Source organism: Amborella trichopoda, chromosome 9, assembly GCF_054954075.1.
Source record: "Amborella trichopoda isolate Santa Cruz 75 chromosome 9, AtrichopodaSantaCruz75HAP2 v2.0, whole genome shotgun sequence".
Classification (NCBI taxonomy): Eukaryota; Viridiplantae; Streptophyta; class Magnoliopsida; order Amborellales; family Amborellaceae; genus Amborella; species Amborella trichopoda.
This window is the reverse complement of record NC_142344.1, coordinates 43,743,542-43,760,483: the sequence shown is the minus strand read 5'-3', so window position 1 is coordinate 43,760,483 and position 16,942 is coordinate 43,743,542. Positions and strand designations below refer to the sequence as shown.

The following is a 16,942-nucleotide window of genomic DNA, read 5'->3' as shown; positions in this document are numbered from 1 at the left end:
CCTTCACCGAGAGTCGTAAAAAAAATTTGTTTACTTTTCAAACATTTGTTTAAGAAATACATGTCCAAACAATCACAAGGTCAATAAATTTTTTTATTAATAAACCAAAAATAAAGAAATAAATGTCATGTCTTTCGGATATGGTGATATCCAAAATTACCTAACATAAGGAAATTCTATATTATATGGGAATTGAGATTGATATTGATAAATTTCCTAAAAGAATAGAAATACAAAAAGATTAGGACTCTTGGATCTAATATCTCTTGGATATATATATATATATATATATATATACATATATATATATATATATATAGTTTGCCATTTAATATGGATTTCTAGCCTTTATATATGGATTAAAGATGAAATAATATGCGTGCCAATTTAGGTTATGGGAACGGTGGCTTCCTCGAGAGAGAGAGAGAGAGAGAGAGAGAGAGAGAGAGGTACATGAGTCTTGTACATGAGAGGCATGACCTCCCCTTAGAGAGAAAAGAGAAGAGAGCTTCCTATGAAAAAAAACACTACTATGGTGCCTCCTATAAATTGCGAGGCTGGTTTATTGTAGAGAAGCGTTCCCATGGAGATTTTGGGTGGCTTTCCCTTCTAGTGAGAGAAAGTCTCGGTTACTTGGGTGGTTTCTCCGTTTTTGAGAGAAAGTCTCGGTTGCTACCAAATGTCTCTTCTTGGACAGTGGTCTAGCTGTGGAATAGATATGAGAGATTGGCAGGTGATACCAATTTGGAGAGCGGTTCTAAAAGGGTTTGCTCGACTGAGTTTTGTCGAGGGTTATCCTTTTGGGGTGAACCATGCAAATCTTTGTGTTTTTGTAGTGTGTTTGTGTTTTATGCTTTATTTTTCATATTATGGTTATACGCTCACCTATTTTGTTTCTAGTTGGACAACTACATGTTCTTGGTGGGATCCGACTTTTGACATTCATGTTTCCGCATATAAGAGGGCGACTAAATCCTAACAATGTCAAAACATATTACGAAACATCCAAATATATCCATCTAGTGAATAGAATATGTTTTTAATATGGGATTGTATGCAATTAGACCATTTACATATTGTACAAAGTCACAATTACTTATAACCATGTAATGTGAAATTTGATAGCTTGTGTCTAGAAAATTTCTTTTGAACATTGAGCTAAGTCAATGGAATAAATGCAACCACCCGACTTCACATCCACTGGTTAAGATTAGTTGTGACTACCTTGTATAAAAGGTAACTAGTCTCATTGTATATTTTTCTTTCTAATATTTTCACAGATATCCAAGCCATCTGGAAACATAATAAAATAAATAAAAGAGTTTTCAAGTCAAGGTGAAAAATAATAATTAAATTTTTTCAATATGAAGGATTTTGGTTTTCGACATTCAAACTGGCTATTAACTATGACCCGCATTCTTTTACCTTGCTACTTTTTCACTTCAGCCTAGCCTTCTAATATGCGGTAGTGTTTGGAAAAGTAATTGTGGTACCATGTATGAGACATTTTAAGTGATGTAATACTTTACAAGAGTTGTTGCCTTCTTGCACCATATTAAAGGGATACTGACTAGATCGATTATGGTGTTGATAATTGAAGCACTATATTCTACTTAGTCGATCTCAAATAGTTGGAAAAAAGTGATAATGATGATAATAATAATCATTTTAGTTTCATGTTGACCTGCCTCAAGACAAAAAGGAACCAATTCGCAATAGTTAAATATTTTGAAATGAAGGAAAAACACCTATCACAAAGAATTTGGTGCTCAAATGTATCTTGAATCATATATGAATTTCAGTCCATCATGATGAAAATCATAGGCAACCAAAATTCCGGATAGGTTTTGAGTTCAAATTCAGCATGTTCCTAAGGAATTCCCAATACAGAGTTCTATGGCATATAGTTTGTTTTTCTTTGGTTGTCCTAGGAGCTTGTTCTAGTTCTTTCATGGAGCAAATAATAAGAAACAAAGCCTTAGTAAGTCTTTGAATCAGGTCAGAAACTGAGTGATCTTTGAATCAATAAACAAAGCTTTAGTAACGCTGCCAATATTGAATTTTTTTGGCCTTAGAGGCACTTCACATTCATTATGCCATTTTTTTTTTTCTTTTTTTTTTTGGTTAATTCAATAGGGAAGACATGACCCTACTCGTTTTTTCATATAGATTAGCAAGTTCGCTTTTTCAAAAGTGTCAATGGGCGGTGTCAGTTGGATTGAAAACCACAACATAACAACTAAGTACATGGGTGCTACCACCGCGACCCAGCCCCTTTCCTTAAAATAGTGAGAGTTGGTACAACTTCATGGCGCCATTTCAAATTTATTCATAAACGAAGTATGAAATATCACATGTAGTTTTTATGGCAACATACAAACAACCATGAGTTACAATCAATGACACTACAAATGTCCATGCATAGAGCATGCGCAAAGGTTATTTTGATAAAATATCAGGCACTTTGTGATGGGTCTTTTGCCCTTTATTTCATCCTCATTCATTCCCTTTAATCAGCAGTGGAACATCAATGCTTTGGGTCCATCCTTTAAGATTCAACTCCACTGCCATTGTCTTGCTTCACCGTTACACAAATATGTGACATTTCTTTTTATAACAAATATTACGATATTTTATTTCAAATGAAATTTTTAAAATTTCATCAAAGCATTATAAAATCTGAAACACAAGGCCTAGCTCAATAATACCAGGTTCTGCTAAAATATTTGCCACCTCACTTGCTTCTTTGCAGAGAACCAACCAGCTTTCCTTCAAAACTTTTCCAAATTAGAGAACCAACGGGGCCTAGGCTCTAAACAAATCGCACCTTAAGAGCAATACCCTTAATTGCCCTTCTCCAAAACTTGATTATTCATGAAGAGATTGATTACGGATTGAAATTTCCGAAAAATAGTTTTCATCTAATAATAAAAAGAAGGTAAAAATAACATTCTAACGAAAATGATTCTCTCTTTCCATTTATATCATTAATCTCATGAGATTACTCTAAACACCAAACTAATACCTCATAGTTAAAAAAACTTAATAGAAACTAACAAAGTGTCAACTATGATCCTTTGGATATTGGCAAATTCCCACCAAATTATGTAATAAAAGTTCAAATTTAAGATTCAAATAAATTATAATCATCATGATTAACTATGTTGGACTCTTTCACTACTTTCCAATATAAACATCTCGTTCTAAATTCTTTGAAAAGTTTATACACTTGAAACCTATAGGTCACTGGTTTTCATCTTATATTCCTCACCGGTCAAAAGTTTTCTCATACACTACAGGGTTTTACCAGAATACCCTCATAAACCCTAAAACTTAGTCAAAACTATACCCCAGTCAAAATTTCACCCAAAATACCTGCAACTCATCTGATAGTTCTAAGTCCTGCACGAATTGTATTTGAAAATTATGACCAATTTATTTGTGCAAAAATTCTGAGGAATCTTCTAAAAGCTATGTCCATTGTCACAATATGGTAAATTTGATCATGAAATCATGGGTGTTCATTCCCACTTTCTTGACCTCAACCTAAAAATAACCCCTAGGACCCAAATTGAGGAGGCAGAACCTTTTTTTTAGTTCCAAAACTAAAATTTTTAAAAAAAACTATATCAAATTTTAGAAAAAGAAAGTATGTGAAAATTTTTAAAATGAGACACTATCTCGAATTTTAAGTTTTAAAGAGAGAAAGTATCTCAAATTTTAGAGGGGTCAGAGCCCTTGTTTTTAGTTCCAAAAGCTTTGACATGAAACCAAAGCCTTTCATTGTTCTTCCAGTATTTCTCATGAATATTTCATAGGCCTCTCCCACACATCAATGCATATGAGCCCTATGCCTCACATATAATGCCTATGTTTCACTTAAATTTAATCTACCCTAGATCCATTCAATCCCATCCAAATAGCCCATGATCAGATTCAATTTCATATCATATCATCATCTGCCCATTGTTTCTCTACCCTCCCCCTTCCAACTTTGTTTTGACCCCATGTTGCTGTCGAGAGCTACCTGTTCACCCCTTTCCCCATGATCCCATGTGTGGCTGGTGTGTCCACTCAAACAAACAAAAGGCAAAATTAGATAAAGCACCAGAAAAGAATTATACAGTTTTCAATTTTATCATTGTTATAGTATAGAAGTACTTTTAGATGGGGTGGCTTCGTGTGTTCCTTGAAACGAGTATAGTAGAATCCTCTTAGATCTCCCAGTTTATGCCGTCAATCCGAATGAGGATTGAACACTATCCCCTGCGAGGAATATAGCCTTGACTTGTTCATTTTAAGTAAGGAGAGATGGTGCACCTCAATGCTGTTGTTGGATAAACGAGTTCAATCTGCTTTAAGATGTCTTTTTTGAAGTTTCAATCTCTTTCACTTGCATCAATCTCCTTACATAAAGTTTTGGGGTATAGGGGTGTGCTAAGGTTAACCTAGGTAATTCATTTTTGGGGGGATTTTTGGGTATTTTTGGCTTTTTTTTGGGGGAATTTGGATATTTTTCTATTTTATGGGGGATAAGCTCAAAATTTCGAATTTTAGGTAGGGGCAATTTGGGTAGGAAGTTTTGATTCTCACTCTAGGTTTGGATTCCTAGGCAAGGTTTTCATTCTATAATCTATCACTAAAACTTCAAACTCCTTGAAAATGGGGTTCTTCCACAATTTGCAGAGCATCTTGCCCTGAACATTTTTCCATAAATTTGAATTAAAAAATCTCCAATGTTTGAAGCAGTTATTACCACTTTTGTTGATTTAGCATCAAAACTTGAAGAACTTCCATGCTCCTCTCAAATTCCTTCGAATTTCATGCCAAATTGGCTGTTATTCGACAGTTCGTCACCACAAAAGTGTGACGAATCATTCTTGTATATTTGAGAGGAAATTTAAATAACAAACACAATCAAGGAGCTATGATCGTTTTAATTGACTTTTGTTTAGAGAATTCATCATTCCCCATATTTCGAGCAACATCTCTCTATGATCCACAATTCAATGTAAAACCCCACATCAATTACATGGATGTTTAAAGGGTTGAGTGAAGATTATACATGTAAAATATCCACTTTTGTTGATTTAGCATCAAAACTTGAAGAACTTCCATGCTCCTCTCAAATTCCTTCGAATTTCATGCCATATTGGCTGTTATTCGACAGGTCATCACCACAAAAGTGTGACGAATCATTCTTGTATATTTGAGAGGAAATTTGAATAACAAACTACACAATCAAGGAGCTATGATCGTTTTAATTGACTTTTTTTTAGAGAATTCATCATTCTCCATATTTCGAGCAACATCTCTCTATGATCCACAATTCAATGTAAAACCCCACATCAAATTACATGGATGTTGAAAGGGATGAGTGAAGATCATACATGTAAAAATATCACCATTTTTGTTGATTTAGCATCAAAACATGAAGAACTTCCATGCTACTCTCAAATTCCTTTGAATTTCATGCCATATTGGCTGTTATTCGTCAGTTCATCACCACAAAAGTGTGACGAATCATTCTTATATATTTGAGAGGAAATTTGAATAACAAACTACACAATCAAGGAGCTATGATCGTTTTAATTGACTTTTTTTTAGAGAATTCATCATTTTCCATATTTTGAGCAACATCTCTCTATGATCCACAATTCAATTTAAAACCCCACATCAAATTACATGGATGTTTAGAGGGGTTGAGTGAAGATCATATATGTAAAATTTCAGCTTATTGTGAGATATGAGGCAAAAAGTGGATCAAGGTCATGGGGATTGCCACATATGACACCACTTTCAATCCCATAGTTATTTCTTTGATATGCTATGATCGGTGTTATTAAGGGTTGAGTGAAGATCTTATATGCAAATGGTAAGATATGAGGCAAAAAGTGGATCAAGGTCATGAGAACTGCTACACCACTTTCAATCCTATACTTATTTTTTTTTATCTACTATGATCTGTGTTATTAACCCCTTTGATATTTGTATGGATAGAAAGCGCTTATGACAAGGAGCACCATATCAAAATTTGAGCTCATTTGGTTTTGGGAATCAAGATATATGACCAAATCTTTAGGACTACTAAGGGACGCCCATAGTGTAGTCTTTTCTTCTAAAAACCTGGTTCGTTGATGGTTCTCTAAGGATCTCTTCAAAAATGGAACTTCCCAAAATCATAATGGGTTCAAATTTGAAAATTAAGCTTTTTAAAATAGTGTCTATCTTCTATAAAAATTCACGATCATTTGGCCACGGATTTCACAGGGTTCCTTTGTGAATTAGGGGCTGACATGGGCCCGAAATGCACTCCCTCTATGATCTTCAACTTTGTGGGCTTATATATCATTCGATTTCGGATTGACCTAATCTTTGGAGGACAGCGGCATCTTATATTAAGGTTTTGAACCCTTGGATGGTCATTAGAGTTTAGTTTGACCAGGCAGCTTCATTACAAATGACGCATTCAATAGTTCAGCCAAGCAACTAGCTCAAATTTTTGGAGTTTGATTTCCTCATCTTGTTGGGGTACATAAATTTTGAGCTCAATCTAAAACTGCTTTCACTCACTATATCTAGCTCCAGTAATTCCTAACCATATTCTGGTAGTTATCATGCCAATAGCTTGTTCGTTTGGTCGGAAATCTAGAGTTTCATCTCCCTAGGATCATAGTCTGGCTCTGTGCTCCACAGCAGCATGACTCCACCTTCATAATGTTGATTTGCATCAAAACACCCCCAAACAACAATGTGCCCCCCCACCCAAAAAACCAAAAAAATTAAAGCACCCATCAAATGGTGCACAATCGACAACCACGAACAGCAGTACATTCGGCATCAAATTGGGGTGTTTCTTTCGGCTTACCTAGAGGGTCAGGTACCTTACCGATTTGCTTCTGCTCACAACTTTATAATGTCTCAGGTATTTTATTGCAGTTTGCTTCTGCTCAACTTTATAATGTCTCAGGTATTTTATTGCAGTTTGCTTCTGCTCAAGATCCTAGGTGCATCAGGTGTCTTTTGTGTCTTGTTTTAGTGTCGTTGGACTTGGGGTATGTCGTGTTTCTCATTGAGACTTGGTCCCGGTATACCGAATTTGGTGTTTGCCCATTGTCTCATTGAGACATGCACTTAGATCATCGAGTGTCGAGTGTCTTCATGACTTGCTCCCGATTACTAGACTAAGGTACTCCAAGTCTCATTGATACTTACTCCTTAGGTGCTAATATTTGATATGCTACGTGTCTTCGTGACTTGCTCCCGATGACTGGACTAAAGTACTCTAGTGTCTTAATGTTAATCTAGGTAGCAATCTAAGGTGGTTGCTCATAGTCTTTCTGCCACTTACTCGAGTTTAGCTTCAGAGCGTTCACATAAACTTCAGAAGCCCTTCTTTTATATTTTATTTTTCTTTCAATTTGTTATTTATACTCAGCTTTAGGCAGATCAGGGGTTCAACCCTAATCGTTGATCGATTAGGCTCGTTCCCCTCAAACTCGGATCATGGTTTGCTCAGGGACTTCTAACACTGAATCAGGAGCCCTTTCATTTTCTTCCAAAATGACCTGATACAAGGAAGATGTTGCCAATATCTCATAGGCTCTTCCCTTATTGCGCCGGCCATGTGGTATCTTCAGTGTGGGTTCTGAAAGAATGCACACACGTTGTGCACTTAGCATGAGTGAAGGGTCTAGGTTCGTGCACCCATGCTATGGCCTTCAGCATGGGTAGGATCTGTTAGCATAGGCATCCGCACTAAGAGGGAGATTTCCTGCCTTTTTTAATATAGCTGCTATTATTGTGATTCACCTGCTATTTTTCATATCAGCCTGGTATTTTTCTGCTTACACACTTTAGTATATTTATTTGACATATCTAGTATCGTGTAATATTTGCTTGTAATATTTTTAGTCGCTTAATATATTTGATTGCCTTACCTATTGTGTGCTTGCCACTTTGCACTTCACTGAGTGTAATTTTCCACACCTCTTCCATACATCTAGCACGATATCAAGAAAACCATTTCAAAATTTTTGAAAACCCTAAACTAGCGTTAAAATCCCGAGGCACACTTAACTCCTAGGAGTCAGGATGGTTGACAGTAGCAGCAGCCTTAAGGTAAACATCCCTCTATAATTCTTGGCCTATGAACACCCACGACATAAGCTCTCTAATTAAGCGGTAAGCAGGGACTCATGGAGGTGCACTATGAAGTAGGCACATTTTAGTGAGTGTTTTCTTAGCAAGGAACCCTACCTGCAAACCCTCCACCTGTAGAAATTAGGTCAAATTTGTTCAAACTTTTTTATGTGGTGTTTTCTTTGCTAGTCTAGTCTAGGTTAGGTCTGACTAAGCCTTATGTCCCATGACCAAACCCAGGTGTTGATCGAACTCATAGACTTGAGTATATGGCTTCAATCCTGTCAAGGTCTAGGACACCAAGGCATCAATCCAGGGAGCATCGTGACCATTGGACCCACAACAGCATACTGGGTGAGTTAGACCTCCGCCCACATGGGATTAGACACCATGGTCTCCAAGTCGGGACTACCCTATGATACCACTTGAGAACCTTGGACCACCTTATTAACATGGTCTAAGATACTCTAAATAGTTAAGGAATGAGACTAGGAGCAATCCTTGGGGAGTTAGTAGAAACCCAACCCGAGGTCACACCCTCGAACAATATCCAACCAGCTGGTCACATCTGAGTTAACTCTGGCAGTCAAGCACAGTCATGTCACTCGAATCATAGGTCGCCTGCTAGGAGTGGAGCACCCAGTTGGCCACGTACTTCAAAGCACTAGCTTTCAAGCCAAATCAACCTGGACCCATCCAACCAAGATCCAATTTAAAGGTCTAGGTCCTCAAACTGAACCTTCGACCTACATGGTAGACATGGGAGCCAATCTCGTCGAACTCCTAGCCATCATAGTAGCCATGTGAATCAATATCGAACATCTAGTGAGTAACCTACCTCGAATGCCTTTCTCAATAGCCAATTACTCCAACCTAATAACTTCATTAGCGAACAACTATCATGACCAGTCCAGTCAGTTCCCCGAGACCAACCGATAAGGCAACTTTGCCAGCCGAGCTTTCAAGTATCATAAATAAGTTGCACACCTCAAGTTCAGCCACACCAAGCCCTTGTATGCCACCAGTCAGATCACTTCAATACTTGCAGACTAGTTAGTTAAGATGGATGAAAATAAGAAGGCCCTTCAGGGCGTATTAAAAAGAATGGGGATCCAAGACTTTCAAACCTCAAGGACTTTATAGAAGAAACCTTAAAAACTCACGAAGATCTATCAATAAGTTTTGTAGTACCAGAATTCAGGAACAAATTCTCCACAAAAGGAGATTGAGACGCACATGTCCATGCCTACCTGTTCTTATTGTTGGCACTATAGTACAAGCCTAACCACCTTAAGGTGATGTTTTGATACATCCTCTCATGTGGACCTCTTATGTGTATGGACAGATCATGAGCACTCACTCGAACTTGACCCCTGGTGAGATGTTTTAATGGTTCATTAAATACTATCACGAGAAGGACCAAGGCCAATGTCTCTTAATGAATTAATGGTCATAAACCGAACAAGTCCTTTACCAAATATGTTGTGGGAAAGAAGACGCTTTATGATTCACTTCGTGTCCGCTCTTTGATCCTATAAAGATTAATCTCTCCATTGAGATTGATGTACCATAATGCATCACCCTTTTCCAGCCAAGGTACATGCCCTCCTAGTTCAACTCTATGTTGGAAAGAATGATGTGCTATGAACGGGCAAAGAAGCATGCAACTAGAAACTAACCAGATGGAATCCAAAACTAGCTATGCTACAATTCGACAATGAAGAAGCCTCGCCTAACGAGGTGGTTAATCAGCTTGGAACTAATGATCCAACCCAAGCTCACTCATATACATGGCACGAACAAAGTAGAATTCTTAGAAAATTTATACCCCATTGATGAGCGTATAAGTAGCATTCTTAAGAAACTGCTAGAGCGTAACATTACAACCTAGATCCTTCTAATTCCCTTCGAGAATATCTCCAAATGGGGTTAATGGAATCAAAGTCATGCCTACAACACTGAGGAATACCTCGCTCTTAAGCATAAGGTTCATTGACAGGCCAACAAAAAAACCGACCATGTTAATAAGGAAATCAACGTGATGGGACTCAAGCAGCAGCCAAGGATTATCCAAAATTACCTCTATGGCTAGGTATCCTCAAGGCTACCATGAGGAGGATTGCATTAGTCCAGAGTCTCTTACATCATAAGAAGTTGGAGAACCAATCATCCCATGGGGAGTTCCAGTGGCACAGGCCAACAAGAAGAAAGCAATGTCAGAGAAGAGAAGGAAGAAGATGTAGAGGAGTCGAGTTCAATAGCCTCATGAAATCAACTCTTACATCCTCCCAAGAGCCGGAGACGAATCTCGTTTGACATCTTAAGAGGACAATTGGGACCACCATCCCCAGATTTTCTAGCAAACCCACCTAATTGGGACGAAGAAACGAAACCTAGAGAGACCCAAACCCACCTAATTGAGAAGAAGAAACGAAACATAGATTGACCTCTTAAGCTACCCTCCCAGTTCAACTCAGGGCATAACTCACTTAAGAAAAATGAATAATCAAAGTAAGAAGACCTCAACAAGTCATCTTCTCAATGGGATGACCCATCAAATGAAGAACCGAACCCAATGGGACTTCATGACGTCCATTCTTTAGCCGACTCAATGGACAACCCACTTGGAAAGGATAACCGAAATAAGATGAGCATCTAGAATATAATAAAGCCAAGGGCATGCCTCCATCAATAGAGCACCCCAAGACTGAGAAAGTCCACTTGGTGGGACACGAATTCCCATTCATGAAGAAAAACTAACTAGGGCAAACGAACTACTGGGGTCGCCCCTAAATCAAGTAAGGATATTCACAGTGTTCCCATATAATAACCTTCTAGAGCATCCCACGATCAAGAAAGTCGGCCCAAAGGAACTCAAGTCCCAATAATTGAAGAAACCCAACAATAGGCAACTCCTTCTAACCAATTGATGGGGACACACATAAACCAAGAAGAAACATTTGAAGGGACAACATGCCCCACCATTTATGAACACCTAACATGAATAAACACATCTAGCCATTTGATAGGTAGTTCCATCTATGGACAATGAGACAACATGGGTGTTAAATGAGATTGTCACCTCATCTGATTCACCCCAGCATGCCTAAAGTAATTAGATTGTATTCATTGTGCTCTCCTTGCCCAAAAGTACTGTCCGGGCTCGACGCAAATCAATTCCGAAATAACAACTAGAACCCTCGGTTCTTTCTTAAAAGGGCCATCAAAAGGGAGTAGGATGATCACTCATCCCTTTTAGTAGCCACATGAGTCATATCAATTAGGCTCAATGCTCCCACATCATTAAAGGCCATGAAAGCATTAAATCCACATGTTTTCCAAAATCCAATGTTTTAAAAGCATCTTGAGTATACTAGGACTGAATATCTCCTTCTAGTCCCTTGTCTATAGAGTCATTAGTCCAAAGTACCAATAGCTGCCATTTTCTCTGCCTAAACCTGGGTGAGAGAAGCACGAACTCTCGACCTCACGTTGTCTTGGAGGCCTTCAAATCGAGGCTGAACTCGTTCCGAGCAAATCAGGCCAGGATCTGAGACTTGCCCACAGCTGAGTCACTAAAAAGCACCATCTTGAACACGTAGTCGATCTTCTAGCTTGAATCCCTCACCATAGTTACACACCATCGAGATTCTCTCTCACTAGCTTCCCTCTCTCTAGAAAGAAGCCTGTAAATTCCTTGCTACTTGTATTCCATTAACACAATTTCGTTAAATTTTCCTATTCGTTGCTATTGTCATTGACAACCAAATACCTCCTCTTTCTGAAGACTTCACCAATGTCATCCCTAATGGAAACACTATGACCAATGGTAATAGCTTTTCTTCCTCTGTTATTGATTTCACTAGCCATTTTCATTTGACCAACAATGACAATCCTGACACTATTCTTGTCTCTCACATCCTTGAAGGTAAGCATTATCCACAATGGAGTCGAGCTATGACCACTGCTTTGAGTGCCAAAAACAAGCTCTCCTTTGTGAATGGTTCTTTAATCATACTTCCCATCTCTTCTTCTAATCATCTTCTATGGAAAAGATGCAATGGCATGGCCCGATCCTGGATCCAAAATTATGTCAATAAAGATATTGCTGATAGTATTTCCTATGAAACTACTGCTCAAGGCATGTGGGATGATTTGAAAGATAGTTTTTCTCAAAGCAATGCACCTCATCTCTTCAAGTTACGACAGGATCTTGCACTTTTTTTCAGGGTTCTTTGACGATATCATCTTATTAAACCAAACTTAAATCTCTTTAGAAAGAACATGCTTCTTATACCCCTCTTCCACCCTATTCTTGTGGGTCTTCTAAGGCCTTGCATTACTATCCATAACATGACAGATTAATTCAATTTCTCATAGGGATGCATGAGTCTTATCACCTAATTTGAGGCCAGGTCCTTCTCATGGACCCTCTTCGTAATGTCAATAGAGCTTATTCCCTTCTTCTTTTAGAAGAAAAGCTGCGGCAGGTGGCTATAAAAACTACTGCCTTTGTAGTCAACACTGCTATACCTACTACAAACGGCCAGCCCGGCGTCCTTTCAACAATATAGACAAAGCAAAAGGTCCTCGCAAGCAGCGACCAAATGTTATCATTGTGGCTGTGTAGGCCATACCATTGACACCTATTATGTTCTTCATGGTTATCGACCGGACCATCGATTGCACCAATTGAGCAAAAGGGCATCTTCTAATCCTACAATAAATGAGAAAAACATCATTGCTGCAAATTCAAGTCAAAGTAGCCAACAATTTACATAGGATTAATATCGTCACTTGCTTTCTATGCTTACTGAAGGTAATGCACAACCAATGGTCAACTTTGCAGGTTACTCCACATCCTCTCCATCTTCCATTCCTCTCCATACTTGGATTGTAGACACAGGTGCTTTAGATCACATGATTTTTGACACATCTTTGTTTCATTCATCTACACATGTTTCTCACATATCACCTCTCAAATTTCCAAATGTCTTCTTTGCTTCGGTAACTCATATTGGTTTTATATTTTTAACACCTACATTTTGCTTACATCAAGTATTATGTGTTCCTTCTTTTGGATTCAATTTACTTTTCAGCAACAAACTTACTGCATCTTATCCATGTTCAATGACAGTTTCTCGTGATATATGCATTTTTCAGGACCTGTACTAGAAGACGATGATTGGAATAGCTAAGCAGCTTGGTGGCCTCTACTATTTTGAAGCCCCTCCACTAACTTGTACTGTTCTTTCGTCCATTTCAATTGGTTTTGATTTATGGGATAGACGTTTAGGACATTTTTCTTCTACTCATTTGAATTTGTTAGCTAAGTCTATTGATGGGATCTCTGTTTTCAATCTTAGCCATTGTGATGTTTATCCTTTAACTAAACAAACAAGATTAACTTTCGTTTCGAGTTCTATTTCATCTATTGCGCCTCTTAATTTGATTCATTATGATATTTGTGAAAGAAATACCTATGTGATCTTTTACAGGGGAACACATTATTATTTTATTCTTTTTTTTTTTTTTTTTTACCCTTTTCTTTTGGCAAAATATCACTTACAGGAGGTCTTTATTATAATAAGATAAATTTCAAAATAAAATCAACACAAAAATAAAACCAAGATCTTAACAACTTGATGCCAATGAAACAATTATGCACTATGCTTGAGAATAAAAAATGAGATTGCAATAAACAAAAGAAAGAGTGTCGGATATTATCTCAACCGGGCTTATTATACCCCACACCGAGTCACCACCATCCGATGGCGTGGGATCAACGGTCTAGCTTCAATCTCGAACCGAGAAAGAAAATTTCGGCCAAGCCACACCAATGTAATATGAACCCCTTTGATCACAAACTCAAACCCTAGGTGAATTCTCTTAACAACTTAGTTTGAGAGATATGGATTCTCTTTTTGCTAAACTCTAAAACCCTTAGCCATAAATGCATATTTGAGAGATAGGAGAGAAAAACTTCATAACCTAGACCCTTAGGTTCTTTCATAATGTAGGAGTGAGAGAGATCAAACATGAGAGAGATAAACTTTTCTAAGAGAGAGAGATAGAAAGATAAGGTGTATAGAAATTTTTTGGTAGAGACAATCCCGTTTTATAAGCTTTGAATAAGATTAGGGTTTTCTTTGGCTTGCCTCTTCTTGTGAGATTGAACATAGACTGTCAATCAAGGGTGACTTGTGGGGTGAGAGATCTGGCCCATCCATTCCATAGATGGGTCATCAACATTATGGAAGGTGCATGAACCATTATCCCTTTTTTTTAAACCATTTTCTCATCAATAAAAATTAAATAAATTAAATCTAATCAAAATATTGTGCAAACTATAAAATAACACAAGTCCACTTAATCTTTCCACAAAATCTTTCAAAGATATATCAAGTCAATATTTAGTCAATATCTTCCAACCATATGGCCACATGTCATATCACTAAAAAATAGGAAAGAGAATAAGCATGGGGCGTGCCACCCAAGGGAGGCACTCATGGGCCCCACCTTCTAAAAATATGGCGGGCCCATGTGCATAATGGGCCCCATGATATTTTTATATATTTAAAATTAATAAAAGGATTTTAGAATATTATTTGAATATTTAAACAATTGTAAAATCAATATCTTTAGTTTTATAAATCCAAAAATTATAAATAAGATATTCAGGGGTCCATAAAAATTCAAATAATAATCTTAAAATAATTTTCATCATAAAAAAAATACACAATTAAATTAATTTGATGGGAAAAGAACCCATATTGTTTAGGAATCAACAATTATGGTGCACTCCACCTTCAACTGTAGACTACAGACCACACTAGCTTTATCAGACCAGCCATACAACCAGCACTAAACATTTGGGTTCCATTGGTGAACAACATCATAGTCTGTTGTTCCATTTGGCATGTCAAATACTAGCAGGTACTCCCACTGGAATATTTAATTTATCTGAATCTCGATCTTTCTCAATCTCACATCATTCCTCAAGTGATAAAAACATGGTTTTATATGCTTGGAGTTCTTATCGAATCGTGGCTCCTTTGACACACATATCGTCACCGTACTATCGCAGAAAATTCTGACTGCCTCACAATGCATGAGGTGAAAGTCAAGTCAATTAAGAAATTTCTTAATCCATACGGTCTCCTCGATCACCAAACAACACGCCACGGACTCTGTCTTCATGGTGGACAATTTTGTCATATCTTGTTTATTTGATTTTCAAGAAACTGCACCCCATCCAAGTATGAGCACATATCCAGATGTAGACCTCGCATCATCTGGATCTATGAGATAACTTGCACCTGTATATCTAAAATATTCAAACAGCTAAAAAAAGTGGGATTGTAGCAGCTCACACTCAATTATTACACATACAACATATACATTCTCAACATTCTTATGCATATATCATGAGGTAGTATATCAAGTCTCATGCAATATGTAATTCAATACCCGTTGGTTTCACAATATGCAAAAACCTTCATGAACAACAAAGGTTCAACCATACTAGACATCTTGGTAGTAAATTCATACAAACTAAGTTATCTAATCAACACAACATGTTTTAGGGAAGCCCATGATGATGGCATTCCTACAACATTTCATATGGTTCAAAGTCTTAGGTAATCGAAGATTCGAAACATCTAGAAACATGGGTCAAAGCATATAGGTATTTAAAAAAAATAGTGCATTATAGTTTTTCTCTCACTTTTATAAATACCTTTAAGATATAATGTTTTTCTTTTTAATAAAAAAAAAATGACTTGGTATATATATACATGTATTCACAAGCAATAGTTATATAATAAAATGATAGCTTAAAATGATTTTCATAAAGACTTAATGGACCTTGCAAGACTATGTGGTTTTCTCAAAACCATATTCATAAACTTAGGCTTTTCTCAAATCATCCAATTTAATTATAAAATACATGTTTAGCCTTCATAAATCATTTTACCACATTCACCTTTAATTTCCTACCAAGTCAAGTTCATGGCCATAAAAACAAATCATATATATTATCTTACAATTTTATCCAAAATAAAGCACGACTAAATAATTTCTATTAAAGCCTTGAAAAAATACTTCTTTTTTGATAATTATCGAGAATTTATCAAGAGATCATCATCAAATGCAACACAGCATATTATAGACATTATTGAGAGGATGGTCACCAAGACCAAGTTCCTTCAAAACACTTCCTTTGTGCTTACATATTTGAATGAGCAATACTCATCTCTCGTGTTTCATCATTTAGGGTTCAAAGCCATTGATCAAAACACATATCCATGTGTATCACTACCTTAAGTAGTTCATACTCAAGCATAAGGAGACACAAAAACACAAGGTATTCAAAACCGATACTTTCAAATTTGTTAGCAATTATCACTTAATGTCCATACACTTCACACATATTCATAAAACAATTAGCCAAAATATAACCAAAGCACATTAAACAAAGTTATAGAATCCTCTTTCCCTATATGACATTTCCCTATATGATCTTACCATATAATGTGGAATAGATTTCATACATCAAAATCATGTAGTGTGATACCTAAGCTTTCTTGATTCATCGCTTTTACTTGTTTGGCAAGCTTTTGTGATCTTGGAAGTGTACGCAACTGATGGAGAATATATTGGCCATTGGTTTCACATGTCACGAAGTGTCCATCTCTTCGACACTTGGATTCTCTTGTCTTATACCGTGAAGAAAATATCTTCTTCATCTCATTATTTCAAATATCACAATTTCGATTCTCCCATTGATCTTTAGCATTTC

At 37.0% G+C, this 16,942-nt stretch overlaps 1 long non-coding RNA gene across 1 annotated transcript; it reads left to right on the top strand.

Moving 5' to 3' along the window:
• Positions 1-3,692: 3,692 nt before the first annotated feature.
• LOC148780542 (uncharacterized) lies at positions 3,693-13,565 on the top strand. Its single transcript, XR_016040597.1, has 2 exons — positions 3,693-5,875; positions 13,306-13,565. It is a non-coding gene; the product is annotated as an uncharacterized LOC148780542 (long non-coding RNA).
• Positions 13,566-16,942: the final 3,377 nt, after the last annotated feature.